Source organism: Chanodichthys erythropterus, chromosome 8 (genome assembly GCF_024489055.1).
Source record: "Chanodichthys erythropterus isolate Z2021 chromosome 8, ASM2448905v1, whole genome shotgun sequence".
NCBI classification, from domain to species: domain Eukaryota; kingdom Metazoa; phylum Chordata; class Actinopteri; order Cypriniformes; family Xenocyprididae; genus Chanodichthys; species Chanodichthys erythropterus.
Genome location: NC_090228.1, coordinates 42,793,687 through 42,818,246, shown reverse-complemented (window position 1 = coordinate 42,818,246; position 24,560 = coordinate 42,793,687). Strand labels below are relative to the sequence as shown.

At 44.8% G+C, this 24,560-nt stretch overlaps 1 protein-coding gene and 1 pseudogene across 1 annotated transcript in view; both read right to left on the bottom strand.

Moving 5' to 3' along the window:
- Positions 1-24,560, bottom strand: part of LOC137025275 (tripartite motif-containing protein 29-like) — a 263,844-nt gene that overhangs the window by 7,313 nt on the left and 231,971 nt on the right. The window lies entirely within an intron of this gene.
- Positions 2,277-24,021, bottom strand: LOC137024283 (lactase/phlorizin hydrolase-like; annotated as a pseudogene).

The following is a 24,560-nucleotide window of genomic DNA, read 5'->3' as shown; positions in this document are numbered from 1 at the left end:
TAGAGCAAGTCCAAGTTCCACACCTTCAGGTGACAGTGTGAAGGAGCCCAGCATGTGGCTTAGGGTTTGACCACATTGCCTGTTGAGCTAAACAGCACCCCCTTTGGTGTAAGGTGGTACTACAATTTCCTGTATGTTCATCCAAACAGCACCCCCTTTGGTGTAAGGTGGTACTACAGGTTCCTGTATGTTGATCAGGATGCAGACCTGTTGGATAGTCTGGCCTGACAGGAAGTTGGCAATGTTGACAGGAACAACAGGAAGCTGTACAGTCATAGGGGCCCACAACAACTCACTTGCACTGTCCGTATGAGCATTAGAGTGCATCAGGAGGTCTGGAAGGACCAGGAAGTGATGGGTAAAATGCCGGTTGTTCCATTTGAAGTTCAAAAGGCAGATGTCCTTGACAGTCATCATGGTTGGCAGACGAAAGTCTAGTGGAAAGTGTGTTTGCTTGTTGACAAATGGGAGGTCCGGTGTTCCTTCACTGAGAGCACTTAACAGCGTGTGGCTGAAGGCTGAGTTGTCTGCCCACAGTGTGAGAATAATGTCTGTTGTAGTTACATCATTCAGCTGTGAGTCTGTCGTGACCTTGGAGCAGAGAGAGTTACAGTCTATGGTGAGTTGAAGTACGCCGGGTGGCGACCTTGAACTGTGTTCTGAGCCGGGGGTTCCCGCGGTTAGCTGGGAGATTTCCCGCGACCTCTGTGACCTGACCGTCTGGCTCAGGTGGTCTGGGTGACTGGGAAGGCAGAAGTTCACACACTTGAGCCCAGATTTTCAGCGGTCTGGCGTTCAATAAGGGCTCAAAACAGTCTAGCAGGTCTTTGTGAGTGGAACAGAGAAACGTGTCCATTTGCGCTACGCACACAGGAGGTACCAGGCTCACTCGACCAATGGTGTGGTGCGTGGGAGCTGTGTGTTCAAGGTGGACCTCATTTGGACTGTGCGACTGCACATTCAGCTCACATCTTTGTGACTTGAGAGTCTGATTTTGTCTTTCAGCTTCATTTCTCAGTCTTTCAAAAAGGTAAGGACAGGTTTCTGGACAGTGATCGGAGTCTGGGTAACTGGTTGGAATTTCTACAGTCTTTTTAGACGCAGTTCTCTGCTTGGCTTGAGCTTCGTCGACCAAGTCTCGCGGCTGCTGAATAGACATGCTGCTTGAGCAGGCCAAGGCTGCCAGATGATCACTCACCGCAGGGTGCAGCTCTCGGAGAAGCAGAGGGTTGAAGATGAAATCTTCCTCCGTTGCTGGCTGGTTACGTGCTCCGTAGTACCCTCTTTGCATTCGGCTGTAGAAAGTGTATGGGTTATTCAGTCTGCCCCGTTTTAGGTCCATGGCAGCAGGGAGCCCTTGATCTGATGCAGGGTCAGAAAGCTTTTGGATCAGAACCTGTTGCAGGTGCTGGCAGTTGGATGTGACAGCTGCTGGCGAAGGCTCTCGGCCGTTGGACGTTTTGGGCAGTGGACTTTTAACCCCATTTGGAATTAGGGCTTCTTGACTGGTTAGGGGAAACCCGGTGATGTGTGTTTCCCCTCCCATGCCACTTTTCAGTACTCTGTAACCAGTGTCAAGTTCATTCACATAGTCTCTTTGTTGTTTCGGAGCCATAACTCCTTTCTGGGCCTGTTTGAGATGATTTTCACAGGTCAGGGCTTTAGTGTGTCTGTCTTTCAGCGTAGTCTCTGCTTTGGCTAGGGGAGCTTCGCTGTGTTGGAGTTTTCCAGTCAGTTTTCTACGCTCCTCCTCCAGGTGGAGCTCTGCAAGGGCTTTTTGAAGTCTTTGCAGCTCCTCCTGCAGCTCGGGTTTGGATTCGTCCGCTGTCCAACGCTGGTCCTGGGTCTCGACGAGTCGCTGATCGTGGTGACGATGAATCTGGGCCTGATTCCTCCGGGCGTCCTCCGCCTGGAGCTTGAGGTTGTGGGCGATGGCTCGGATGACTCTCGCCCACTCTTTGTAGCTCGGCATTGGATCGTGGGCCATTAGTCGATTCAGGTTGTCGTCCAGCTGCTCGTTGCTTAGGTGCTGGGGATCCACAGCGTCGTTGGGCAGGATCGTGCTGGTCAGGGAGCCCAACCCGGTCTTGAGTCCGTCCCCATGGGTGCTGGGGCTGGCTGCTCTGAACACGTTAGCTTGCTGTTGGCGAGAGAAAGACAGCACAAACAGAACCAATGCAAGCACGCGCAGGGCTAACGACTTATAATAATGCATGATTATATAATTCTTTGGTTTGGTTCCAGTTAACTGGTGCAGACAGTTAGTGGAATGTAGGCTAGACACTTAATTGTCGATAGCCAAAAGGACCACGGGGGTCAAATTGTGTGGGTGAGTGCCGGATTTGAATAAAGATTTTGACAGGCGGTAGCCCTAAGAGTCCTTTGATGACTCTCGCTGCTCGGTCGTCTATCTATTACTCAGTTTTCCGTGATGGCTCTCACAGGCTCTGCTTTTACATGAACTGAAAGAAACAAACACAGTAGAGAAGCAAAACAGAACAGGGTGGATGCAATTAAATGAGAAATAGAGCAGTAAACAAATAGAAAGGAATAAAAATAGAATCGCAATAAACTAAAACAGAAGGGCTAGAGGGGAGAAGTGAAACTTAAACTTCCTATTCCAGCTGGGTTTATGACGGTGTCAGGCGAGTGCACGGTTGCGTCATAAAACCTAGAGGGATGGTATGGATCGAGAGCATAAGGGTTGGCCCGCACCTGAGTAATTGAAGAATATGTAATATTCTGTGGCTTTCAATTAGGTGAAATGACTGTATGTCACTAATTTAGGCCTGGGTGAATTGTGGGTGCTCAGATAAGAACTCAATGGCTGGCAACCTTTCCTCGACGTTCAAACACTCTACTGCGGTGTCCGTGGCCACCTGTCCCCTTTGTAACACGGTGCAACCTCTCAAACAGGGAACACCAGTACAATTGCGCACTTCGGTAAGGTATTTGCACCAACGGCCCGAGTGACCAGTCAAGATTGAGTTTTCCCTGAACTCAGAGTGTGTCCCCTTTACGGGCAGTTACTCCAAACGGGCGGTTCTGTCGTGCAGAAGCCTGAGCAGGGCAATTAAACAAAATTGCCGCTTGTTGTCACCCCGGGTCTCGTTGCCTCCCTGTACCTGATACACAACTCGCTGATGTCCTTGCGTGTTGCCCGTGATACGAGGTCAGAGTGTCTCCGATTCACACACAGTCAGTGAAAGAACCGCCAGGCCAGGCAGCTCCACTCACTGGAACTCACTGGGGCGACTCAACTCGCCACCCGGCGGTGAAGGGCCTTCTCTGCAAGTGCACAAACAGTCAGGTAAACACGACTTAATTGTAAATTTAAATCTCAATTTAAATCTTGTTTAAATAGAATTTAAATAATTAAGTGTGTAGGATAAAAGAGTAGGGGTCTAAAATGAACTAGCTAGAAGCAGAACAAAAGTAAAAATAACATAAAACAAAAACAAATCAGATGCACTTGATTCAAATTTGAATTAAACTCTGTTCAATTAAATTTAAATGAATGCGTAGAATAACAGGATGGGAAAAAGCGAAAAGAGGATAATTCAGAGGCACTTGATTCAAATTTGAATTAAACTAGTTCAATTAAATCTAAATGAGTGCATAGAATAACAGAATGGGAGAAAGAAAAGAGAAAGCCTTCCCTATTTGCAGATTTTTCCTAAAGAGAATTGCTTGTTGATAGCAAAATGCCAACTGATTGACACTACTTAATTTTAAAATTGAATTAAATGTTATTTAATTAAATTCAAAATAAGTGTATGAAATAAGGGAGGCTTGGGTGTGCGTGAATATTATTGCCAGCCAATAACACACAGGACCCAGAACTAAGAGTGAATAAAATAAAACATTAAGTAATAAAGGGAATGAATTTCCAAAGTAAAACTAAAGAAATATCTTGAGAGAGAGAAAAGACAAAAAGGGAATGGATGAAATAACACAAAGTAGAATAAAAATAAAATAAATAAACTGAAATAAAATAAAATAAAGTAGATCTGTGAATACAGGAAAAAGAATACAAGGGAAAAGAGAATTGACTTATCTGACAGTGTCCACCAGGGGGCGCACTCTCAGAAAGTGAATTCCCTTGTTGGAAGGGAAACAATTTAAATAAAAAATTTAAACGTGTTTAAATTAAATTTAAATCAGTAAACCACATTCCAACAATGATTGGAAAGCATAACCACCAAAAGCAAATTACTTTTACAACTCCCCGCAGTATAGAGAAGCAAAAGATAACTTGGAGATACTTTCAGTTCAAAGTATGGAGCGGCTTTAACTCAGAACGTCCACGCGGTGGCGTCACTGAGTCCACACAACCAATAAGTAGGGAGGGGTGGCACACCTGAGCAGACTGCCCTCTGGCGTCTGGTCAGAGTTACTGCATCCCCTTTCTTTAATTCGTGATATAAAACGAGCGCTTTGTGGGGTTCTGACCCTTACGCTGTTTTAACTGCACGGTCACGATTACAACTATAGAACCTCAGCAGATTCTTTCATAAATATATGTGTACCGTTTTACTCACGGGTACACAACTCTGGGAATCAGTCCCTTTGGTGCAAACTTTAATGCACGCGAATATGTAACGCTTGCGGGATTCCTTCGCCGCGGGTTACAAATCAACATTGGATCAGAATGTTGATATAGCTCCAAATTTTACACATCAATCGATAAACCAGGTGAACTGCTCTCCGATTAGATTTGTAAGTGGGATCACGTGTTTGTGTAGCTAGGCCAAACGGCGTAACCCAGGAGCGCAAACTATTGTGAATTATTTGGACGACACAATTAATTCAGATTAATAGTGGCAAATATAATGAGGCCTCGAAAGAGTGATCGCAGGAATCTCGCCACGACCCTCTAAACTCGCTGAACACGATTCAATTTGTTTATTCAAGCGGAAATTAATATTCAAAACTGTACTGCAAAGATTGTCGTCCTTCACAGATACGAGCTTGAAATATCAATGGACTGCAGTGTATTTCACAGTCAACCAAGGCTATGCCTGCAGTGTTTCTAGACACAAACAGCAGCTTGTTAACGGTGCGTAGTGAGGACCCGTGCGTCTTCTCACTGAATAAAGCGCGCATGTAAGTTAAATCATACAAAATTATTCTACATTGCTCTTTTACCAAAAACCAAGTTTAAAACGTTGCTCGCGAATCCTCCACCAAATATATATATAACGAAATGTAGCGGTTATTAATCAATTTATGGATGAAATATGAATATAATAATTCATAAGGTTATGAATAAATTATGATTCATATATCGACCCAACGGGGAATTAAACATATATCGTGAATCAATTACAACGAATTATAATCAATTACATATATGATTAGTTCTGGTTTAATAATTATTTAGAGAAACTGTTCGTTTGTCCAGCAAACTAAGTCCCTCACAGAATATTATAAACAAAGTTATCTGGCCATGAAAACAACCTGCTATTATAAGATCAAAGCATAAAACGATCGAAAAACGTTAAAGTGACTTGGGTTTTCAGCTGAAAGAACAAACAGAACAATCGAGCATGAATAACGTTTTAATATATGCAAACTACGAATACAGAGGTTATACATCTAAATATATATACAAGAAAATACACACCTATGTACAAGAATAGAAGTAGAGAAGGAAAGAGAGAAGGCAAGTAGCAAACTCACAACCAGTCCTAAGCCAGCACGGAAATCAGTTTCATCATCTAAGATTGAGAAACGGCAGTATACTTGCATTGGTTGCGTGTGTCGAATTTCAGGTTAGCGCTGGTGCAGTTCGTTGGCTTCCTCCGTTCAGCGGGAAGGTTTGAACTGAGGACGAGAGTGAGTTTCGCTGGAAGATGGCGATCCCGAAGCTGAGCGCGATGACACCGCGTGGTCACCGGAGGGGTCCGGGAAAAACGTGCACGAGATGCTCGTGAGACAATCGGGAGAGAACACACAAGAAATTGTGCGTCTTTGCTTTTATGACAGATAAGCCGACACACCTCCTTGAGGTGGGGTAGCCAATAACATGGGTGCAAAGGTGGCGGGAAAGCTTTCCCATTGTTTGGCCTCACGACTTAATCCAATGATTTATGACTACCAGATCAGATCTCCACAAGGAGTGTGTTCTTCACAGTATCATTAAACACATAGAAAAATGCATTTGTCCGTTTGGTGACATGTCTCAATGAATAGCTCGAGTCCGGAGCTTTGAAACGAGATCAAACTCGATAGGTCAGAAAGGCATAGGAGAGAAGTTATGGTTTACAGACAAAATTATATAATTAAAATGCACACTAGCACAAATACACTCATTTAAACACTAGGAAACATGCATACGCCCTAAAATATATGAAATATATATTTCAGCATAGTGGTGCTATATATATATATATATATATATAGATATATATATATATATATATATATGCAGTTAAAAGTGTATGTTTGTGTGTTTCTGTATGTGTGTCTGTGTGTGTGTGTGTTTTTGTGTGTGCCAGTGTGTGTGGGTGCTGGAATGTGGATCTGGCCCGTAGTCCACATGAGGGGCCCCTTTGATGTCCTAAGAGCAAGGAAATTGGGCCTGCTGTGTTACCTCGGAGGGCCACAAAGGTGTCAAGTGGGCTCATCTTTAGTAGACAGTTCGGAGCCGATTTAGTGATTAAGAAACAAAGTTCATCAGGTTAAAAGCGTTCTGAAAACTCCAAATTTTATTGATTATCCTGATACGTGTGCATACGCTACACATGACTTTTACATCCAGATAAACACTTTTCAAGACAATAAATACACGATTGAGACGATGAATGCATGTATTGCCTCTGAATTTGCGTCTGAATAGCGATGGCTCCGTGGGCGTGGCCGCATTAGCAGATAATGAGCTGAATCTCGGACTTCTGACATGGCTCTCTTTTCATACAGATTACATAAACACAGAAGGTTTGTTTTTGATTTGACTTACATGACTTAAAACCTGACATCTTAACGTTTTTTTGGACATAAGTTTAATTTTTCTGTGATTAGTATTCACTAAGTTATAGTTCATTTTCTGAGAACTATCAGATTGGACTTCGTTCAGAGGGAGAGGAGAAATCACGCATCATGTTAGTTTTCTTTATTTTACAAAAAGCACAACATTTTGTTTTTACTCTGAGTGTATACAAATAAAAGAAGATATTCTATAGTTTCAATTGATATATTACTTATGTCTCTATGACAAGAAATGACGGAGTATTTTAAGTCTGTTTTTCTGCAATGTGAAAAAAAACCTGCAAAACGCGCCGGCGCATTTTCAGACCTCAGAGTGTTAAGGGAATGTGGCCAAGGAACCAAAGGGAACCTCGGCCAGTCACTCACGAGGGGAGCAGGGTCACCCTCATTGCCACCAGGGAGGCCGACCTGGTCTTCTCAGGGAACAGACTCAGTTCAGGCCAACCCTGTCTGAATACAGAGCCTCTAAAACGCATTCTTCAGGAAGATAGTAGGTAAGAGTGACTGCAGAAAGGCAGAAACCAGCTCAGACCCACGTGTAGAGACAGGCATCCTGGAGAGCCGCAAAGAAAAACACAATCTGTGCCAACGCGCAAACTAAAAAGGAGGCCTGAAGTGGCCTGCCGATTCAGTGACACATGGCTTCAGCTGGTGAATTTCCAGGAAACCAAGCTTACAGGGAACCAGCTCTAACCCACTAACTATGGGAAGCCAACTGCTACCTGTGCTAGGCTACACTTTCCAAACAGGCAAAGTACCCTAAGTTCTTGTGACTAAGGGGAACCAATACAACCAACATGGTCTAAGGGAGGCTAATTAAGCCTACTACCTCAAACAAACATGCTGCAGGGCCTGAAGCAGTGTAATAACAAAACATTCCAACAGGCAATGTACCCTAAACATGTGACTAAAGGGAACCAAACAAAGCCAACGTGGTCTAAGGGAGGCTATAAGGCCTACTAACTCAAACAAACACATGGCAGGGCCTGTGGTAGTGTACATATGTGAGCAAACCATGATCAGTTAATCAGCATTGTAGAAAACAACTGCTAACTAGAAGGAGGCTAAATATCCTAAAGCCTACAATCCGAGTTATATGCAATATAACCGCTAACAAGATCACCAGGGAGCTAAAATAGATACCAACTTTCCTCAAAAAGTGGTTCTAACTACCCTAAGTATGCAATCCAACAGGTGATGCACTCAGTGACACAAATACACCTCTTAACTGGGGAATATGTAGTCACCATCCTCTCAAATAGAGGCCGCTTTACAGTAGAAAGGGGCCTACTATTAAGAGAACAGGTGCTAACCTGTGGCAGCATATGTAAGCTCACATATATATATATATATATATATATGTAGGGCAAAAATCTAGAACTCAAAGTAACATAAACTTTGAAATACATGCTATTTAAAAAGGAAAAACATTCCCATACAGATCCTCAAATCTGTTCTAAGCCTAGAAGACGAAAGGCTAAAAACTAGCATCGTCCAAACAAACTTGATAAATACTGATATCAAGTGGCTCAGAGGAATTCATTTCCCTTAGCATGAAAGTTATAGGAAGTGGGGCCTAGCAAAAACCTGCATAACTTATCTACGCAAAGATAAGGGCCTACCACCTGAGAGACAGCATCAGGGAGTCAAAACAGTCTACGACCTAGCTGTTAATCTCACAATTGCGCCTACATAAGCAAAGGGATAATGGCATACGGCCTAACAACTCCCTCGGGAGGAGGCCAGAACTAGGAACTATACAACCTAATTAGGGATAGTAAATATAAGGTTATGTAAATAACACACCAAACCTAGCTCTATCCTAGCCGCTAATCTACGGACCTTCTTACAAGGCCACAAGCCTAGTGAAGCCCGGGCTTCACCTCCAAATCTCATGGATAAGAGAAAGAAAGTGAAGCTCACAAGCAAACAATGTCAGGTGGCCGATTAAGGCCGACCTAAACATCTACATATTAGCTGAAGTGACAAGTGCTATCAACTTCAGTTTGCCAAAAAAACCCTAATTTTCCTGACTACATGCTCAGAAAACTATACAGGAAATAAGGTCTTATTTCAAATGAATAAAATATAGACCCTCCTGCAGCTCAAAAACCAAAAACTCCTAATGCTCCTTTTTACATAAAAGGATGGAATCTAAGGTTCTTTAAGCTTAAAGATCCTCTTACTATCAAACAGAAACTGATAGAAACAATGACTATGGGCCCAGCCATCAGTCTGACCATAAGAAGCATCTGACATACACACCTGAACAAAATCTTAAGACCGGAGGAAAAATTACAAGTATTCGCATTTTGCGCTGCTGGATAACCAGGTTGTAAGTTCTGCTTCAAAATGCCAAGAGAAGAAAAGCAGCAAGAGACAAAAAATATAGAGTAGGCAATTTATTGAAAACTGCATTTAAACTCAAACAGGCTGTTCATCAGCTGATCAAAAGTTTAAGACCATAGCCTTAAAAAGTTAAAATCTGTGCAAAAATTTGGCTTTCATGTCATTGTCCTTCATACAGTCACACTGTCATGATCTCCTGATGGCAAAGGCAAAAAGGCTTTCTTTCTTTGAACGTGGCAGGATTGTTGAGCTGCACAAACAAGGGCTCTCGCAACGCGCCATTGCTGCTGAGGTTGGACGCAGTAAGACAGTCATTTTACATTTCTTAAAAGATCCTGCAAGTTATGGGACAAAAAAGTCAAATGGTAGACCCCAAAAAATTTCACCTGCACTGAGCCGGAGGATCCTACGGGCTGTCCGTGAAGACACAGGCCGATCCTCAACCCAAATTAAAGCCCTTACTGATGCTGACTGCAGCCCAATAACCATAAGACGGCATCTGTGACTGAAGGGCTTAAAGAACAAAAAACGTCTTCAAAGGCCACGTCTCCTCCCACGCCACAAACTTGCCAGTTTGGAATTTGCAAGGGAGCACCAAACATGGGACATTGAAAGGTGGAAGAAAGTTTTATTCTCTGATGAGAAAAAAATTAACCTGGATGGTCCTGATGGCTTTCAACGTTACTGGCATGACAAGGAGATCCCACTGGAGATGTTTTCTATGCGGCACAGTGGAGGAGGCTCCATCATGATCTGGGGTGCTTTTTCCTTCAATGGGAGCTTCAGGTTGTGCAGGGGCGTCAAACGGCGGCTGGCTATGTGGACATGTTGCAGAGGGCATCCCTCTTGACTGAGGGCCCTCGTCTGTGTGGTAATGACTGGGTCTTTCAACAGGACAACGCTGCAATTCACAACGCCCGCCTGACGAAGGACTTCTTTCAGGAGAATAACATTGCTCTTTTGGACCATCCTGCATGTTCCCCTGATCTAAATCCCATTGAGAATGTTTGGGGATGGATGGCAAGAGAAGTTTACAAAAACGGACGTCAGTTCCAGACCATGGATGCCCTTCGTGAAGCCATCTTCGCCACATGGAGCAATTTTCCCACCAGCCTCCTGGAAACAGTTGCATTAAGCATGCCAAAACGAGTGTTTGAAGTGATCAACAAGAATGGTGGGGCTACTCACCACTAAGTCCTTTTTTGCGACTTTTAGTTGTATTGTGGGTTTTTTTGGGGCTATGGTCTTAAACTTTTGATCAGCTGATGAACAGCCTGTTTGAGTTTAAATGCAGTTTTCAATAAATTGCCTACTCTCTATTTTTTGTCTCTTGCTCCTTTTTCTTCTCTTGGCATTTTGAAGCAGAACTTACAACCTAGTTACGATCCAGCAGCGCAAAATGCGAATGCTTGTAATTTTTCCTCCGGTCTTAAGATTTTGTTCAGGAGTGTATGTTATATATACATATACATATACACACAGGAGGTGGAAGAAGAAGAGGAGAGGGTAGCTATAAATCGCCCTATATAGCTGGGAGATCACAAACGCAACAGTGTTTACAATCGATCACCCGTCTCACTCGCTCTTCCTCCCCCTCCCGTCTGTCTGGGTTCAGATACAAATCTGAATGGCTAGGGGTTTTTCCATTCCTCACCGATCTCAAAAGCGGAGATCAGAACGGAAAATATGGAAGTTGCCGTATTAATGGACAGAAAGGAACCACTCGCCGACCGTCCGCACGCGGCCCCTTTCTTAACGCACCTTCCCGGCAGCTGCAGCTGCAGCCCGCCGAGAAGCACGTCCCAAACACACAGCAACTCGCATACACCCGCCAGTAGGGGTGTAACGATACGCTCAGGTCACGGTACGGTACGTATCTCAATATGGAGTTCACGATACGATACGTATCACGATATTTTGAACGAAATGAAACTGAAATTCAAACAAGATTTATTAAAAAAAACATGAACAAATTTCAATAATTTTCCTTGTACATACAAGATCACTTTTCAATAAAATAAATAAATATAAAATTTTAATAAAAACCTTCTGTATTCAAATTAACAGTTGAATAGGGCTGTCTGTCACTGAAAAAAAATGTTAAATTTAACATGAACTTAGAATTATGAATAGGGGCCGTTCACATATCGCATCTAAAAACACGTGGAAGGCGTGGCCGCACCGCTTCTCCTTCTTTCCAAAGCGCATGTGCTCCCGTGGCGTCGGTCGTTGCTATGCAACCATGAACTCAGCTCTCCAAGAGGATCAGGATGTTTCTGCAAAGGATAAATGATTTCTAGCCCTTGCTTAGTTTTACTACGAGATATATTGATGGAGATAAGATATAAAAACCACCATGTACAGCTATGATCAGCTGTTTGGCTGAGCTTTTGATGTTTTGTTACGGAAAGGCCATAGCTGATCGGTTGATTCTTGTCACACGACCTGCGGTGCGCTTGCGGCATTCTGAGAAGTTGAGAATTGCATGCGCGTTGATCCCATTATGAGTGCGCCTGCCGCGCGGCTACATTTGAAAATAATAATTGACTTGCACGCGGAAAAAACACAATATGTGAACGGCCCACAGAACTTCTTAAAGCAAAGCATTGCAAGCGTCTTTTGCTTTTCTGTGAGCACAGCTGTTGCTGTGCACTGCAATGAAAGAGAGCCACGACTTTTCTCACACGACCATGCAAGAGACTGACATGAGAAACGTTTAAACCTGCTTGCAAGATTCAATGTGTGCCCGAAACACTTACTGAACTAGAGAGCTGATTGAGACACACCATTTACGATAAATCGTTACACCCCTAATACTTATAGTAATTAAAAAATGTGGTAGCATTGGATCTGGACAGGAAGGATAACTCTGGGAGTTGGAAGGGGTGTGTCGCGATTCTGTCTTCTCACATCGCGATACAGGTTCGTGGACCTGCGTATCGCAATTTCGGTTTCATATCGCATATCGTTACAGCCCTACCCGCCAGAGGAGCGCTCACCGCCGGACGCGATGACGTCAAACACGAACGTCATCGTCATCCGGGTGCTCTCGCCAGCCCCAGGGAAGTTGAGAGAATAAAACTTTCTCAAACTTCCCAACGAGCTCATCTACGAGCCGTATGATTGCAGCCACCGTTAAGCCTTAGCACAAACAGGGGCCAGAACCACTAGGCAGAGATGCAGACAGCTCTTCCCTCGGGAAGAGTACCAAACGAGAACGGAGTAAACAACAGACAGACACACAGCAGTGCCCTCAAGCACTGTGTATGCGTGCTCCTCTCCAGACAGAAAACGCTCAGAAAAATATGTATATCAAGTGTCAAACCCTGGGACACGGATAAAAACACTGTCATGAACGTTTGTAAGGTATATATAGAAAACCCTACCGGAGTCTTTTGGTATAGATGCAATCAGACAGAACAGGACCGAAAGACGAAAAAGATAGAGACTGTCTCTCCAGGCACTCCCTTTATACTTCCGGGTCGCGCCGTATGACGCCATAGGCTGTCGCCGGCCAATAGGAATTGGAGTTGTTGGATAGTGCTTTCGACACCTGGGTCACATGATGGTTCCCCAATGCGTTCCGCAATGCAGAGTGGAGTTCCCTTTTGAAAGAGAACTAAAAGACTACCTGTCTGCATCATAGTCCTCAATGTCTTTGTAGTCCAAGTAATGGACTAAGACAGAGGTGTAGTGGTTGAATCCAAAGTAATCATGAGTACCCTTAATCCTTGCTACTTCTTCAGGGGTAAATTCTGGAAGCCTGAAAAGATGTAACAAAGTAAAAGCATTTATAAGCACTGAAACTTTTGAAAACAAAGCTTTAAATTGCTCAAAAACAAGATATCATATGAATTACCTTGACTGAGGTCGGCCAGCTGCTAAACTTCTCTCTCGAATTCTGTTTTTTATTACTTCAGGGTAATCTCCATTGAACACAGGATGAGCAAACCAACCCAGCATGAACTGTTTCAAGAAGAGCAGTGGCTTATTGTTTATTTATGCACATGGTTACACACTGTTCAATGAATGGTTGAATCGCAGATCTGTACCTGAACATAACGCTCGGCAGCATCCACATCTTCCTGTTTGTATGGGTTTCTTGGAAAACCCCAGTCAGAGTTTAGAGTAATGCCAATAACGCCACCTTGTGTTGCACGATACTTGTCATTATACAGATGCCAGGCCTCAGCATGAGCCTTGATGAGGTTGTGTGCCACAACATATGGTGCAGTGGCTGGTCTGGAATTTATACCTAGACACAGATCAATAACCTTATTTTGCTTTATTAACTATTATTTTTTGTAAAATATGATTTAGCCTACCAATATTAGTGTATAATAAAAGAATAATGGCAAATGATACCTGGTGCTGCATATCCATAGCCATATCCTGCCAAAGTAGCATGGAGGGGTTCATTTAATGTGATCCAGAACTCTGTTCCCCAGACTGTTAAATACAACATCAGCAAAGTCTCTGAACCTTTTGACAATAGTCTCATTCTCCCAGCCACCAACATCCTGGAGTGCTTGTGGGAGATCCCAGTGGTACAAGGTCACCTGCCAGATCAAAATGCTTCATAGACTGTCAGATTTTGGTCAAAATCATTTAGGTTACTAGGAGGGATGCAAATTATTTCAAAAATAGTCTACCTGTGGCTGGATATTGGCTGCCAAAAGTGCATCTACAAGCCTATTATACTGCCGTCAAAAGGCAAAGCGCAGTAACTACGCATTTGATCAAAAATGAGTTATGGCTTGAAATGGGCTTTGTAACATCTGTTCTGTCTTGTGACAAAGTATCCTGGTTCAAAATTATCCAGTTTCTGAGAAACAAGGGTGTCAATAACTACAAAATTGAAGCTAATACCAAGGCAAACCGCAGTAAGTGATGTTACTGCGTTCTAGCTTTGTTTTCCCGGCTTTAACAGCTGCGGCATGATGGTTAAACTCGCGTTAAAACGTCTCGGGTTACGAGTGTAACCCTTGTTCCCTGAGTAAGGGAACGAGACGCTACATCGGATGACGTGATGGGAACCCTCTGTATTTTGTGTTCGTGAAGCACCTCTGTATCCAACCAATGAAAAGACGCCTCTGACGTCACGGATCAGGAAGCTATAAAGCACACATGAACACAAAGCATGCCAGCTTCTGTAGGTTGTCTGAAGCAAGCGCACCAGGTATGCAGGAGATACGGCCACGTGACGTAGCGTCTCGTTCCCTTACTCAGGGAACAAGGGTTACACTCGTAACCCGAGACGTTCCCTTTCGTGGGAACTATCGACGCTACGTCGGATGACGTGATGGGAACGCAATCCCAACTACGCCGTCTCTCCAAGTGCCTGGCTGCTATCTTGTAGCACCCTGGCCCCGGGAGTGATATTAAGATGAAGATTATAAAATCTGATAAAGGTGTGCTGGGATGACCATCCAGCCGCACCACAAATGTCGTCCATAGAGACCCCAGACAGAAGAGCTCTGGACACGGCCATACCTCTCGTGGAGTGAGCCCGCACCATCAAAGGGCACGGGCGCCCCACCGTCTCATACGCAAGTGAGATGGCCTCGACCAACCACTTGCTCATCCGCTGCTTAGATGCTGGACCCCCCTTCTTAGGGGACCCATAACACACAAACAATTGTTCTGTTTTCCTCCACAGAGCAGCTCTGTGGACATACGCATCTAGTGCTCTTACAGGGCAAAGCAGATTCTTTCTTTCCTGATCCAAATTTGTGAAAGGAGGCGGGCAGAAAGCCTCCAGTATAATGGGGCCTGGGACCCTCATCGGAACCTTTGGAACATAGCCCGGCCTGGTATGTAGAAAGGCTTTCACCATACCAGGCGCGAACTCGAGACAGGATGGAGCGACTGACAGCGCTTGTAAATCGCCAATTCTCTTCAGAGAAGAGACGGCCAAGAGAAAGATAGTTTTCAGTGTCAGGAACTTGTCTGACACCTCTTCTATTGGCTCGAAGGGAGCCTCAGCCAGCCCTTGGAGCACAATAGTGAGGTCCCAGGTCGGGGTCTTTGTGCGCACCACAGGTCTCAACCTGAGTGCACCACGGAGGAAGCGTACTACTAAGGGGTCTCGACCCAGCGAGGAGCCCCCTACAGGGATGTGATGAGCCGAAATAGCGGCGACATATACTTTCAACGTGGAAGGGGTTAAACCTTCCGAGAACTTTTCCTGAAGGAACCGAAGCACGTCTGAGACTGAGGAATGGACCGGGTCCAAATTATGCTGTTCACACCACAAAGCGAACACTTTCCATTTGTATAAGTACAGCTTCCTCGTGGAGGGAGCTCTGGAATGAAGGATGGTCTCCACAACCTCGGTTGGGAGACCAGTTTCTATGAGCCTTGCCCCCTCAGGGGCCAGGCCCACAGTTTCCACATATCTGGGCGGGGATGGAGAATCGTGCCACCCACTTGAGACAGGAGATCCTGCCTGAGAGGAAGCTCTAAGGGAGAGCCGTGTAGTAGAGACATTATGTCTGAAAACCATATTCTGGTCGGCCAGTAAGGGGCCACCAATATTAGGTCGACCTTCTCCTGGCGAACCTTTTCCAGAACTCCCGGGAGCATTGAGACAGGGGGGAATGCATACAGACGTAGCCTCGGCCACGTCTGCAGCATGGCATCCAGCCCTAGAGGTGCTGGGTGCTGAAGTGAGTACCACAGAGGGCACTGAGCTGACTCCTCTGTGGCAAAGAGATCGACTTGAGCTCGACCGAAAGTTTTCCATATCACCTCCACCACCTCGGTGTGGAGTTTCCATTCCCCCGGTCTCGCGCCCTGCCTCGACAGGGCGTCCGCTCCCACATTCAACCGCCCGGGGATGTAAGCTGCTCTCAGCGAGAGGATGCGGCTGGCCAACTTTGATAATAGGCGAGACCGCAAACCCCCCTGATGGTTGATATACGAGACCACCGTAGTGTTGTCCGTGCGGACCAACACATGATGATCTCTTAGGTCGGGGAGGAAGTGTTTTAGTGCAAGGAACACCGCCATCATCTCCAGCCGATTTATGTGCCAGGAGCGCTGATGGTCCTCCCACAGACCTTGAGCTGAGCGGCCACTCATGACCGCTCCCCAGCCTGTGAGGGAAGCATCTGTCGTAAGCATTACACGACGACCAGAAGTCCCCAGCACGGGTCCCTGGGTTAGGAACCAAGGCTTCTTCCACATGACCAGAGCACGAAGGCATCGCCGCGTGACTTTGATCATGCGAAAAGGATTTCCCCTCGGGGAAAACCCCTTGGTCCTGAGCCACCACTGTAGGGGTCTCATGTGCAGAAGGCCAAAAGTAATAACGTTGGACGCAGCTGCCATCAGACCCACCAGTCTCTGAAACTGTTTTACAGTGAGTGACTGGCCTAACTTCACCCCTTTCACGGCCCCGAGAATGGAACTCACACGAGCAGGGGACAACTGCGCCTGCATCGTGGTGGAATCCCAGATTACACCTAAGTAGTTTGCAACCTGACTCGGGACCAGCACACTCTTTTGGCGTTGAGCCTCAGCCCAAGCCTCTTCATGTGCGACAGAACAACATCTCGATGTTGAACTGCCAATTGTTCTGTTTGAGCTAATATCAACCAATCGTCGATATAGTTCAGCACGCGGATGCCCTGGAGTCTCAGCGGAGCCAGCGCTGCATCCACGCACTTCGTGAACGTGCGGGGTGAGAGGGATAGGCCGAACGGAAGAACCCTGTATTGGTAAGCTTCGCCCCCGAAAGCAAACCTGAGGAACTTCCTGTGTGAAGGATGGATGGATACATGAAAGTATGCGTCTTTCAGATCTATCGCTACAAACCAGTCCTCGGACCTGATCTGAGGGATGATCTGTCTGAGTGTAAGCATTTTGAACTTCAGCTTCTTTACAGATCGATTTAACACACGTAAATCTATGATCGGACGCAACCCTCCATCCTTCTTCGGAACAATGAAGTAGCGGCTGTAAAAGCCCGACATTTTGCTGGGAGGGGAAACCCTTTCTATAGCCCCTTTTTGCAAGAGCGTCGTTACTTCTTGCTCCATCACCAGAGACTGCTCTGGGGTTACCACCGTGGGAAACACCCCGTTGAACCTGGGTGGTCGTGAACCGAACTGAATTCTGTAGCCCTGTTCTATCATGAGCAGCACCCACTTCGAAACATTCGGGAGATTTTTCCACTCTTCCAAATATTCTACTAAGGGAACCAGTCTCTCGAGACTGGTCTCTGGTGTTTTTTGAGCACTTGGCTCGTCTATCTGATGCGGCGCACCGGCAGACAGGCGAATCACGTGCTGACCGACCCCCCTCGGAGGATCGGTGGAGACCGCTGCGCCCTGACTCACACTTGGTGGCAGGGTTGGCAGAACGGTCCCCTGAAGGCACCGAGGAGGACCCGATATCCGAATCCTCCCGGAGGGGGCTGCCCTCAAGAAGTCCTGTGACACTAGTGTCCGGAAGGCTTCGCCTGTGCCGCCCGTCCCGGTCCCCAGGCACTGCGTGGGGGAGTACGGGAAGCGACACTGGCTTTTTGCTGCGCTCTGTGCGCGGATGTTGCTGAGGAGCTGGCTGTCGGCCGAGGCTGCTCCCGCCCAGCAGCCTCGGGGGGATGAGCGCGGCGGGGAATAACTTTAGAAAACGCCGCCGTCTGTTTACGTGACTCCTGAAACCTGTCGACGACTGTTGACACTGCGTCGCCGAACAGGCCATCAGGAGACAGCGGCGCGTCCATGAGCGTGTTCTTATCACGTTCCTTGATGTCCGACAGATTCAACCATAGGTGCCTCTCCGTGGCCACCAGGGCTGCCATAGAACGGCCGATGGATTTGGCCGTTTCCTTGGTGGCCCGGAGAGCTAAATCTGTGGCTTTACGCAACTCATGGATTGCCTCAAAGGACGCTTCCCCGCTCTGATCAATTTCCCCCAGCAGGTTGGCTTGATATGCCTGGAGGATAGACATTGTATGAAGGCATGCCGCCGCCTGACCTGCTGCCGAGTAAGCCTTGCCCACCAAGCTGGATGTAGTTTTCAGAGGCTTGGTGGGCAGCGCCGGAGTCTTAAGGGACGACGCGGTCTCGGGCGAGAGATGGCTCGCAAGCGTCTCCTCTACCCGAGGCATCGCCCCATAGCCATGATTTTTTAGGCCAACAATATTGCTGTACAGCGATGTCTGCGGGCTGTACAGCCGATACTGTACAGGTCTCTTCCACGACCTCGACACCTCGGCATGGAGGTCGGGAAAGAACGGGAGACCCCGGCGCTGAGGCAGTGACCGAGGGGGAAGAAAGCGTTCGTCCAGTTTACTTTTCACTCTGGACTCGGCTTTCTCCGCAGGCCATTCTATATTCAACTTTTCAACAGCCCTGGTCACTACCTCTAATAACTCCTCATAAGCCGGTAAAGTTGATGGCGGTACATCATCGACACTCTCTACATCAACCTCCTCGGAGGAAGATATATTGAGCATCGGTGCCTCTCTTCGGGGGGAAGAAACCGCTACGCGTGCTTCCACCACCAAAGGAGAGACACTGGGTCTAGCGGGTAAGGGAAGCGATAAGGCAGGGCCCGTCTCTTCCCCCTCTGCTAGATCCATCTGTGAACCCCACGAACGCAGCCTACGCTGTGCCTCGGCAACAGCGGGACCGGACCCGCGGGGAACACTCGCCTCGGCGCCCTCCTCGAAGAGCGCTCGACGCGATCGCAGCACTCTGAGGGTGAGCCGCTCACAGTGCACACAGACAGCTCCCTCGAGAGCCGCCTGTGCGTGCTCAACCCCCAGACATTTTACACACGTCGTGTGTATCCCCTTCCACAATGAAGCGTGGGCAGGGAGGAACACACTTCTTGAACTGCTGCTTTTCCGCCATAATATTTCTTTATATGTCTTTTTATTGTGCTTGAAACTCTTGTCCTCGGACAAAGAGATCACTGTGTGAATATATCAGACAGACAAACAATAAATAAGACAAACAAGATACAGAGAGCGCTTGCTGAAGACAACAGAAGCTGGCGTGCTTTGTGTTCAGGTGTGCTTTATAGCTTCCTGATCCGTGATGTCACCCGCCTCTGACGTCACGTCTTTTCATTGGTTGGATACAGAGGTGCTTCACGAACACAAAATACAGAGGGTTCCCATCACGTCATCCGACGTAGCGTCGATAGTTCCCACGAAAGGGAACGCAAATATCCAAAGACAAGAAAGGAAGATAGCAAAATATGAACTCCTAGCCAAGCAAATGACAGCTTTATAATCAATTAACATTAACTTGCTAGCTGCTTAAATTAGACCTATATTTTAGCCTACCTGCGCTGCTCCACTGATGGCTATACACTCAACGTAATCAGGGGCGGACTGGCCATCGGGAGTATCGAGAGTTTTCCCGATTGGCCACTGGACAATGTGGGCCGGCCCGTTGCGATGTAAATATATGTGAAGAATTAATTAAAGTAAATTTACGTAGTCTGTATCCTCCGTTAACCCAGACGAATTGTTCGCGCGGACGCGGCTGACCCACTTCAGCCAAAAAAACGTAGTGTGCTCAGTCTCTCTAGCGCTGTCTGTCTACTGTCCACAGAAACCGAGCAGCGTGCACTTCTGACCTTTTCATGTTTTTCATATTTTAATTACGTTATTCGTCACACAATGGACACAGAAACATTAACGTTGTTTCAGCATGCCAGATAAGAGTGAATGTTTGTGTATCTGTTATTAGGATTTCTTCAGTAATTTCACAATCATTTGAAAATTATTCATAAAACTCGAAATATAATTCGCAAACTTATACTAAACATGGCCTAACTAAACATATTTAAGTAGCCTATGACCGTGTTAGGAAAGTGTCTAAAATATATCATTTTCTAATTAGTTCACATGCATTATTTTACACACTGGTGATCAAGTTTGAAATAAAACTTCTTTAATATAACCAATATAACCTTTTATACGTACTTCTTTAATGTCTTTGAAAGAGGAAGGCAGAATTTATTTGATCAAAAATAGTCAAATAGTTGTTTTCTATGTGGATTTATTGTAAAATGTTATTTATTCCTCTGATTAAAGCTGAATTTTCAGCATCATTACTCCAGTCCTCAGAGCAATTTTATCATTCACAACCTGCAAACATCAAAAAATAAAATATTAAAGTTATTAAAAACAATCAACGTGTAGTAAGAAACACAACAATAAAGTTGGATGAACACATTTAGTTGTAGATACTGCACTTTGCTATTGCAATGGTGTTTTAGTTGTTTAAGGTCATCCAAAGGCAGAGTACAGTATCTACATTTTGGAGGTCAAAGGTCACATCAGTGGTCATGGTTTTTATCTATACATTTTTTTTTCCTAAGAAGGCATTACATTAATGCATTAACACTAATCTACCTACAACGTGTTTGACTGGCTGTAGTAGTTAAGTCCGGCTTCATTAATTTACCTGGTTGTTCCATCTGGCATAATTCTGGGCCATGAGATAGACAATCGGTAGCTGCCGACCTTCAGTTTTTTGATAATTTCGACATCATCAGCGATCCTGTTGTAGCCGTCACAGGCAATGTCACCGTTGTCGTCATTCGATATTTTTGAAGGAGTGTGTGCATATTTATCCCAATTACTGAGACCTTTTCCATCTGCTCTCCAGGCGCCCTCTATCTGTGGTGTTGGAGCGTAACATGAAACAAAGATTGTTTTTAAGCAAACATATGATTAAAAAAAAAAACATAAATGAATTTGATGAAATGGATTGTAACTGATATGCAGCTGTTGCTGTGCTCCACATAAATCCCTCTGGGAATTGTGCGTATAACGTTTCTTCCTCCTCTGTCATTGGAAAGCCATTATTTTTGATTATATCAAATAAGAGGTGAGCTGAGCACTTTGGAGTTCTTGGGCGACTTGAGAGTCCAAAGTTCACATGGTGAAGTCCATAGCTTGGATAATAGCCATTCAGCCACTCAAAAGAGTCCATCAGAGAGCTAGCAATATAACCCTTTATACGTACTCCGTCCAGGTTGTGCGCTAAAAAGACAATACATGTAAATGTAAATGTTTTCTTTTTTTGTAATATCATATTTTAATATAGTTGATTCAAAATTTAGAATACACTTTTAGTGCAAATTTATTGATAAATTATAATTTGTACTTAAAAACATTTATAAGCATATTTTACAGACAAATACGCACTGTCAGTGAATAAAACCAATTGTTAACATACCTTTAAGAGCCTCATCAACATAAGTCTTAAGAAAGAATATTCATTCAGTGTCATCAACCGTCATGGCAGGGCTTGTAGCTACACCATTTTCTGTTATATAAATCTCAGGGTCTCCATACTCTTCCTTTAACCAGTTCAGAAGTCTCCTGAGTCCATAAGAAACAGCTTTCTGGTCTTGAACAGCGGTATTTTCAGAGCCTTCTGGAAAGTTCTTCTCAATGTCCTGGTCAGTCAGATAAGACACAACTTCAAGTGTGCTGGTCACATGGCGCACAACTTTGGTTGTGTATGTGTTAATGCAGAATACATCAGCTGTTCCTTGGATAAAGGCCTTTTCTTCATCAGTAAAAGAAGGCAAGCGGGATTCTGTCAAGCCTTGAAGTTCGCTTTTGCCAAACAACCTTGGATTTTGAAGTAACTTCAGATGGTGGCAGACTAGGGAGCCTTGTGCTCTCAAATTTTTTTTTTGCATATATTTGCAACTTAGAGCTTGCTGGAGTCTCAGCAAATCCATTACTCTCAATCACGTTTGTATAGTAATATGCTGATGCTTTGGGGACTCTTGGCCTGTCAGGATCTTCAAAGTTTACATAGTGCAATCCAAATCGATGAGTGTAGCCTTGAGGACCCTCAAAACTATGCATAAGAGACTGGACTGTAAATCTCTGGATGACAACACCATCCAAATGCACAGCTGTAGAAGAAAGAAGTAGTTAGTAGATAGTGATCTTGAAACTATATATAGTCTGATGTTAAGGTTTGGCAAGGGTTTTGTTATATTGGTAGAAGATTGTTTTAAGGTCAGTCTGTGTCAGATCTGATGTTGTTGGTTACCTAAAGCTAAGGTCCATAAAATTATCGCAGAGTCTAACATTTTTATATAACAATTCATAATTTCCAAAGATTTAGGTCACCAACTCACTGATTTCACAGACTAACTTATCACTAAAAAGATTAATACAATCATAGTTTAAAAAGTTAAAATATTTACCTTTCATTGCTTCATTAATGTAAGCTTTGAGATAGTCCACACGCTGATTGTCATTGAACACATCACCAATGAACTCAGTTGGCATTCCATTTCCTGTGATATAGATGGGCACTTTTGTGATGGATGTGTACTCTAAAAAGATGTAGTTCAATAACCACCGAAGCCCCCACGGAACAGACTGGATCTGATCAGAAGCTGTGGAGGGCCATGTGGGGTCAGTATGAGCCTAGAAGTCTCCAACATTATTGGGTCCAGCATCACATCTACCCAAGCTTTCGCTAACCAGTCGGGAAGTGTGGTGGTTAAGTCAGAAGAAATCAGCTGTGCCTCGGATTCTTTGTTTCTCAGCCTCAGTGAAGGTGGGGAGTCTTGCCAGCTCTATACCACAGTCACTTTTCTATTTCTCTATTTGTTGCCTCAGCACGGCAGGATAGTCTCCGTCTACAAATATAGGGTGAGCAAACCAGCCCAGCATGAAATTCAGATAGCGCTCAGCTGCTGCTACATCCTGATTACTTGAGGGATTTTTTGGCTCTGCCCAATCAGAATTAAGAGCAATGCCTACTTTTCCATTGTACAGTTTCCTGTAATTATCATTATAAATATGCCAGGCTTCAGCATGCGATTTCAGAATATTGTGCGTCACCTGCGAAAACAAGCAAAACATTGTCAGTGTACACTTTCTAAAATCATAAAATAGACGGTACTTTATCTGAATGATAAACATACCTGGTAAGAGGCTATTATTGGGCTTTTCACACGTGGGGGATGTTCCCCTGTTCCATACCCCAAGTTGCTCACTGCCCAAGGGCTGCCGAAAGTGATCCATGTTTTGACTCTGTCTCCATAATGAGAGAAGCAAAAGTCAGAAAATTCTTTGAAAGCTTCCACAATAGAGTTGTCATTCCAGCCTCCTGCGTCCTGTAGAGCTTGGGGAAGGTCCCAATGATGCAGGGTAACAGTGTGCTCAATGCCTAATTCTAGAAGTGTGTTAATCAATTTGTCATAATAAGCAACCCCCTCGTCAACCAAACTTTCTTTCCGTCCAGTGGGGAAAATGCGAGCCCAGGAAACTGAGAACTGATAATTAGCTACCATCATGCCCCTAAGCACATACACATCATAGTCCACCTTGTTATAACTATCACAGGCCAAATCAGTGGTCTGGTTTTGAAAGACACGATCCTCATGGCTAAAACGATCCCATATGGTCTCGCCCTTCCCGTGTTCAGCCCATCCACCCTCTACTTTGAAACTCTCACTGGCGATAGACCATTCAAAATCAACTGGAAATGAGCCACTCAGAAACTTATCACGCTCAGCTTCAGTTTGACTTTTTAATTTCTCCCAGACCTTCTGATATGAGATTGCAGAAACTGATTTCTGATGGACAGGATGCCTGAACTTTCGTAGTTTTGCATTACTAGAGCACCAAACAACAGCCACTAAGAGACTAAGAGAGAGAAATCCCTCTACAACCTTCATGATGACAGTTGCAAGTGGGGAAGAGTGTGGAAAGCTTTTTATAATCACCACTAATGTCAGTTATACAATAGTTATACAATCAGTTATACAAGAGTGTCAATTATACAATCATAAGTTATACAATCATGCAGATTAACTTTAATCCAACTAGTGATACAGTTTATGGCAGTCATTAAGGATGTATTCACACCTTGGGTGCGGACACCAACAACCATACTGAGACCTAACTGAAGAGGTGGGCTTGGTCCGGCCAAGACCACCTCTTCAGTTAGGTCTCGGTACGGTTGTTTCTAAACAAACTCTTTTATGGTTCTCTGCTTGAGAATTTCTGTCTAATGAATGGATAACCCCAGCACACATGTTTATAACATTTTATAACATATTGCCTATTTTGAGACGGAACTTACAGAACATCCAAAACAATGCTGTGTCCTGAGGTAAATGCTCTCGTTGTGTGTGCGTATCCTGCATATGATGGTATTTTGGCCAGCTGGGAACTCGTGAAGAGCTTATAAAATGTGTAAAGGAGTCAAAACAGC